Here is a 7,444-nt window from a genome sequence, read left to right on the forward strand (position 1 = left end):
GACAGTAACATCGAAAATTGAAGCACAAGAAACACGTATTTCAGAAATGTCGACACAAATTTCTTCACAACTGGAATCGCAGGAAACCCGTATACCATCCAAGATGGAAACTCAACTGGAAGAACAGAAAACGTATATGTCATCACAAATGGAAGCACAAGAAACGCGTATTTCAGAAATGTCGTCGCAAATGTCATCTCAACTGGAAGAACAGAAGACATATATGGCATCGCAACTGGAAGAACAGAAGACATATATGATATCTCAGTTGGCTCAGCAGTTGAAAGCGCAAGAGGATCGCATATCATCGCAGTTGGAGGGTTTTAGTGAACGACAAGATAAAATGGAAGCTGAGATGGATGCTTTGAAAGATCGGATTCAGCAGTTACAATTAAATCGTCCAGCAGTTTCAGCGAGTAATCCAAAGGTAAAAACACCATCCTTTGACGGTTCTGTTCCTTTCCAGGTCTTTAAGCTACAGTTTGAGAAGACCGCAGCAGTGAACAACTGGAATGTGGAAGATAAAGTTGCCGCACTCTTCGTAGCATTGAAAGGACCAGCTGCCGAAATCTTACAGACTATTCCAGAGTACGAACGGAACAGTTATGACGCATTGATGGCTGCTGTAGAACGGCGATACGGAAGCGAACACAGGAAACAGATATTTCAAATAGAATTGCAAAACCGCTACCAAAAAGCTAACGAGACTTTGCAGGAGTTTGCTTCGGACATTGAAAGATTGGATCATCCTGCAAATGCGGATGCACCCGTGGAATACACGGAAAGAGTGAAGATTCAGAGCTTTATAAATGGCATACGGGACGTCGAAACGAAGCGAGCCACATACGCAAACCCAAAGCAAACATTTTCTGAAACGGTATCCCATGCATTGACTCAGGAAACGGAGTCATTATTGAGTAAACCAGCATACAAAGCTCATCGTGTGGAAGTAGAAAGACCGGAGTGGGTAGATACAATTTTGGAAGCTCTGAAGGGATCACAAGAGAAAAATGCCGGAGTTATGAAATGTTTCAAGTGCGGTAACCCAGGTCACATTGCACGTCATTGCAATAGCAATTCCAATAGTTCCAACAATGTGGGTGGCCGTAAACGCAGAGCTGAAGGAGACGAGCAAATCTCCAAATCCACTCAATCGTTAAACTAAAGCGAGTCAGCCGCAAGGGGCGGGAGCCAGCTGTCGCCATTGAATGCCCCATAATCTCTATCTCGCAAATTGGAAGAAGGTCAAGCAATCTTACTGTCGGAGGACATGTGGATGGAAAGGAACGTTTACTAACTGTAGATACGGGTGCATCCCATTCCATCATTCGATCAGATTTAGTCAACAAGAAGATAAGACCATTGCTTGGAGCAAGATTACGTACAGCCACGGGAGAGGACACCCAGGTAATTGGAGAAGTAGAATGTGAAGTAGCAATTGGGAACGTCACGGTACTTCACAATTTTATAGTGGCAGGTATTGTTGATGAAATCATAATTTGAGTGGACTTCTTAATCAACCAAGGCATCAAGATCGATATGCAAAGCAAGACGATGCGATATAAGAATATGGATGTGCCACTTAATTTCGGCTACTAGAGAGGCTACAGCAGTAAACGAGTGCTGGTGGAAGAGAGTCAGCAAATACCACCAAAATCAGAAGCAGTCATCTGGGCAAAGGTAGATGGAGATTGTGGGACAAACAAATTGTGGGTTGTCGAAGCAGCAAATAAATCAGCACTGAACATACTTGTAGGAAAAACCCTGGCTATGACAAAACAAGATGGACGTATTCCGGTAAGGGTACTCAATGAGTTCAAGTCACCATTCAATTTGACCAAAGGAGCTATTTTGGGAAGATGCCAAGAGGCCGAAGTAGTTATTAACTGTGAACAGCTCCAGGAATACGTTTCATCTAGTAATACTAATCTTTCAAATGATATCACGGCATGGACGCATGGGCTAGAGGAAGCCTATCAGAGTAAGGCAAAACAACTGCTCCTAAAGTACGCGAACATATTTGACCAGGATGATTCTAAACCAGGCCGCACCAACGTTGTGAAACACCAAATTGACACTGGAGATGCGAGGCCGATCCGTCAAGCTCCACGTAGTGTTCCACTGGCGAAGCGGGAAGTTGTGAGTCAAATCATTCAAGAAATGAGCGACAGCGGCGTCATCGAACCATCAGCAAGTCCGTGGAGCTCACCGGTAGTACTTGTAAAAAAGAAGGATGGAAAAATGAGGTTTTGCGTGGACTACCGGAAGTTGAATGACGTAACGAAAAAGGATAGCTACCCATTGCCAAGAATTGACGACACTCTGGACTCGCTATCTGGTACGAAATGGTTTTCCACGCTGGACTTGAAAAGCGGCTACTGGGAAGTGGAGGTGAAGGAGGAAGATAGAGAGAAAACAGCCTTCAGTGTCGGTGATGGTCTTTGGCAATTTACAGTGATGCCTTTTGGACTTTGTAATGCACCAGCTACTTTTGAGAGACTCATGGACCAGGTACTGAAAGGACTACATTGGAAAACATGCTTGGTATACCTGGACGACATCATCGTATTGGGCAAGAACTTTGATGAACATCTTAAGAACTTGGAGGGAGTTTTCCATAGCTGGCGCTGGTCTGAAGTTAAGTCCCAAAAAGTGTGCGCTGTTTAAAAAGGAAGTCAATTATTTGGGTCACAAGGTAACGACAGAGGGCATCTGCACTGCGAACGAAAAAATAGAGGCTGTAAAGGATTGGCCAAGACCACAGAACCTCATGAATTGAGAAGTTTTCTTGGGCTGTGCACATATTACCGCCGATTTGTACCAAATTTTTTCAGCGTAGCCCATAGCCTCCATGAGCTTACAAGAAAAAATAAAGCTTTTGAATGGAAAAAGGAGCAAGAAGTGGCTTTCCAAACATTGAAGGAGCGTTTGTGCACTGCCCCAATGTTAGCATATCCGATTCCAGGAGCAACATTTATTCTAGATACAGATGCGAGTGGATATGCTATAGGAGGCGTTTCATCACAACTGGTCGATGGACAGGAGAAGGTAGTTGCATATTACAGCCGTTCGATTGGAAAACCAGAGAGGAACTACTGTGTTATGCGGAGAGAGCTGTTGGCATTGGTAGAGTGCATTAAACATTTTCACAAATACCTCTACGGCCAGCGATTCCGTGTCAGGACAGATCACGCAGCGTTGAAATGGCTTCTGCAGTTCCGTAATCCGGAAGGACAATTGGCACGGTGGATCGAGCGACTACAAAGCTACGACTTTTCCATTGAGCATCGAAAAGGTAGTACCCATGGAAATGCTGATGCAATGTCACGAAGACCATGTAGTTTGGAATGCAAGCACTGTTCAAAGGCCGAGGCTAAAGAAGACATTATAGATGTCCGGCTAATGAATATAACATGTACAGATGAATGGGACAAGGAACAGCTAAGAAAGTGCCAGCCAGAAGATGCAGATCTGTCACGTGTTATGCAAGGGCTCGAACGAAATGAAAGACCAAACAGAGAAGAGATGTCAGCAGAGAGTCCCATTGCGAAGTCATATTGGGCACAATGGAACAGTTTAGAATTTATATCCGGTTGCCTTCATCGAGTATGGGAGAGTGAGGATGGTAAATACAAGAATAAACTGATAGTTGTTCCCAGAAAGAGGATTTCTGACGTGCTCAGCGAGCTGCATAATGGTCCAAGCGGAGGTCATCTTGGAATCACGAAGACGCTCGAGAAGATTAAACAGAGATTCTATTGGGTTGGTTGCCGTCAGTCGGTCACTGAGTGGATTGCGAACTGCGAGGTTTGCAGCAGAGCGAAAGGGCCCAGAACACGAAGTCATGGCCAGATGAAGCAATATAACTCAGTTGCGCCATTTGAAAGGATCGCCATGGATGTCGCAGGTCCATTTCCTACTAGCAACCGCGGAAACAAATACGTACTGGTGGTTATGGATTATTTCAGTAAATGGCCAGAGGTATACCCAATCCCAAACCAAGAAGCAGAAACAGTAGCAGAAGTGGTTAAAAACGAATGGGTTGCAAGGTATGGTGTACCAATGGAGTTACATTCTGACCAGGGCAGGAATTTCGAATCAGCTGTGTTCCAGGAAATGTGTAAGTCATTGGGCATTCGAAAAACACGGACAACTGCATTGCATCCTCAATCCGATGGTATGGTAGAACGATTCAATAGAACATTGGAGGAGCACTTAAGGAAAGTAGTAGACAAGTACCATAAAGAATGGGATACCCGCATACCATTATTCTTGATGGCTTACCGATCAGCAGTGCATGAGACAACGGGCCAAACCCCTGCAAAAGTAATTTTTGGCAATGACCTTAGACTGCCAGCTGATTTGAAGTTTGGGATAGATGCCAATGCGGAGAGAAATGTCAGGAAATCCACTAGTGATTTGGAAGAAGAGCTAAGAGAAATACATGATCTGATAAGGCAACGAACAAAGATTATGAGTGACAAGATGAAAGCCAGATATGATAAAGCAATTAATTCAGAAGGTTTTCAGGAAGGAGATTTGGTGCTGTTATACAACCCACAACGTAAAAAAGGTTTGTCCCCGAAATTGCAGTGTAATTGGGAAGGCCCATACAAAGTTGTAAAACGGATCAACGATGTAGTGTACCGCATACAAACCATCGGTAAACCACGAACCAAAATGAAAGTGGTCCATTTGGAAAGGCTGGCAACGTTTAGATCGAGAGATTTGTCTGATCGGGACGATCAGACTTAGGTGGAGGGCAGTGTCACGGATATTAGCATCACTAAATTATCCCATCACTAAGGCGATGCTAAGGCCATGCCAAGCAGTATTTACGTTAATAATCAAATCAAGTATACACATATATAAGGCAACCCAGAGAGATGTCACACACAGATGCATTTACTTATACGCCTATATGCACGCGAGAGACTGTAAACTACAAACATTCACATCAATAATTCAATCTTTATGTATCTACATAAACGAATAAATAATTGCGTCTACACATATGTACCATGTACGAATACGAGCAGCGGAGAGTCAATGCGCAAACACATGCATATATCTGAGAAGTTTGAGAGCTAATGGACTAGTAGATTCTGGAAGCGCCTAAAAGATGTATAAAATTGTGCAATTTTAGTTATAGCTGAGAAGTTTGAGAGCTCATGGACAATGCTAGTACATTCTGGAAAAATGCGAACGAGGAAACCAAAGGGTATAAAAGGCAACAGATGAAGAGGCGCTGTAATTCAGTTTGAGTTGAGCAATCAATCAGTTATTGATTAAGCACGCGATCTGGCGGCCAATAGTAGAGTTCAATTTGAATTATCAATCAGTTTGGTTATTAAGCCAGCGAGTAGCAAAGTATAAGTGTCATTGTGAAGTACTTTAATAAAGGCCATTTTTCCATTATTCAATATTGGAGTTATTTATTCAACAGTTTAGTGATTCGAACTTAGCAGAGGATTGCAAATAAGAGGATTTGCAAGTAAATTCGTTACAATATCATGATGAAATTTGGCATAAGCGTTACTCCTATTACTGTTAGTGTGTTAAATAAAAATTAGCAAAATCGGATGACGAACACGCCCACTTTTAAAAAAAAAATTTTTAAGTAAACTTTTAACAAAAAATTTGATATCTTTACAGTATATAAGTAAATTATGCCAACATTCAACTCCAGTAATGATATGGTGCAACAAAATATAAAAATAAAAGAAATGTTCAAAATGGGCATGCCTCCGCCCTTTTTCATTTAATTCGTCTAGAATACTTTTAATGCCATAAGTGGAACAAAAATTTACCAATCCTTGTGAAATTTGATAGGGGCATAGATTCCATGACGATAACTGTTTTCTGTGAAAATGGGCACAATCGGTTGAAGCCACGCCCAGTTTTTATACACAGTCGACCGCCTGTCCTTCCGCTTGGCCGTTAACATGATAACTTGAGCAAAAATCGATATATCTTTACTAAACTTAGTTCACGTACTTATCTGCACTCACTTTATCTTGGTATAAAAAATGGCCGAAATCGGACTATGACCACGCCCACTTTTTCGATATCGAAATTTTCGAAAAATTAAAGAAATTCCATAATTCTATATCAAATATGAAAAAAGGGATGAAACATGGTAATTGGATTGGTTTATTGTCGCAAAATATAAATTTAGAAAAAACTTTGTAAAATGGGTGTGACACCTACCATATTAAGTAGAAGAAAATGAAAAAGTTATGCAGGGCGAAATCAAAAGCCCTTAGAATCTTGGCAGGAATACTGTTCGTGGTATTACATATATAAATAAATTAGCGGTACCCAACAGATTATGTTCTGGGTCACCCTGGTCCAGATTTTGGTCGATATCTCGAAAACGCCTTCACATATAAAACTAAGGACCACTCCCTTTTAAAACCCTCCTTAGTACCTTTAATTTAATACCCATATCGTACAAACCAGGCATGCTTAACGAACGAAACGATATCATTTCGTTACTATAATCAACGTTAATAAACGAAACGAAGTCATTTCGTTTCGTTTATTAACGTTAAGAACGACAAATTAACGTTGATTTGACGATCTTAACGTTAATAAACGAAACGAAGTGACTTCGTTTCGTTTATTAGCGTTGATTATCGTAACGAAATGATATCGTTTCGTTCGTTAAGCATGCCTGGTACAAACACATTCTAGAGTCACCCCTAAAAAATGTAAGGCGCGATAACCTCCGAAGAGATCTAAGGCCGAGCTTCTCTCTCAATTTGCGTCGTGCTCCTCTTGATTTTTCCCTACAAATTGGCCGGACGGGACCTACATGTTTTATGCCGACTCCGAACGGCATCTGCAAGGCAGATGAGTTTTCACTGAGAGCTTTTCATGGCAGAAATACAATCGGAGGGCTTGCCAGACACTGCCGAGGGGCGACCCCGCTTAGAAAAATTTTCTTCTAATTGAAAAATCTTATTTCTAAAATTTTGATGTTGCTTTGCCCGGGAGTTGAACCCAGGGCATACGGTGTGATAGGCGGAGCACGCTACCATCACACCACGGTGGCCGCCACCCCTAGTTCACCTTTATGGCGATATCTCGAAAAGGCGTCCATCTATAGAACTAAGGCCCACTACGTTTTAAATAATCATTGACACCTTTCATTTGATACCAATATCGTACAAACGCATTCTAGTGACCCCTGGTCCACCTTTATGGCGATATCTCGAAAAGGCGTCCACCATAGAACTAAGGCCCACTCCCTTTTAAAATACTCATTGACACCTTTCATTTGATACCCATATCGTACAAACACATTCTATAGTCACCCCTAGTCCACCTTTATGGCGATATCTCGAAAAGGCGTCCACCTATAGAACTAAGGCCCACTCCCTTTTTAAATACTCATTAACACCTTTCATTTGATACCCATATCGTACAAACACATTCTAGA

This window comes from Eurosta solidaginis, chromosome 5 (genome assembly GCF_040869045.1).
Source record: "Eurosta solidaginis isolate ZX-2024a chromosome 5, ASM4086904v1, whole genome shotgun sequence".
Classification (NCBI taxonomy): Eukaryota; Metazoa; Arthropoda; class Insecta; order Diptera; family Tephritidae; genus Eurosta; species Eurosta solidaginis.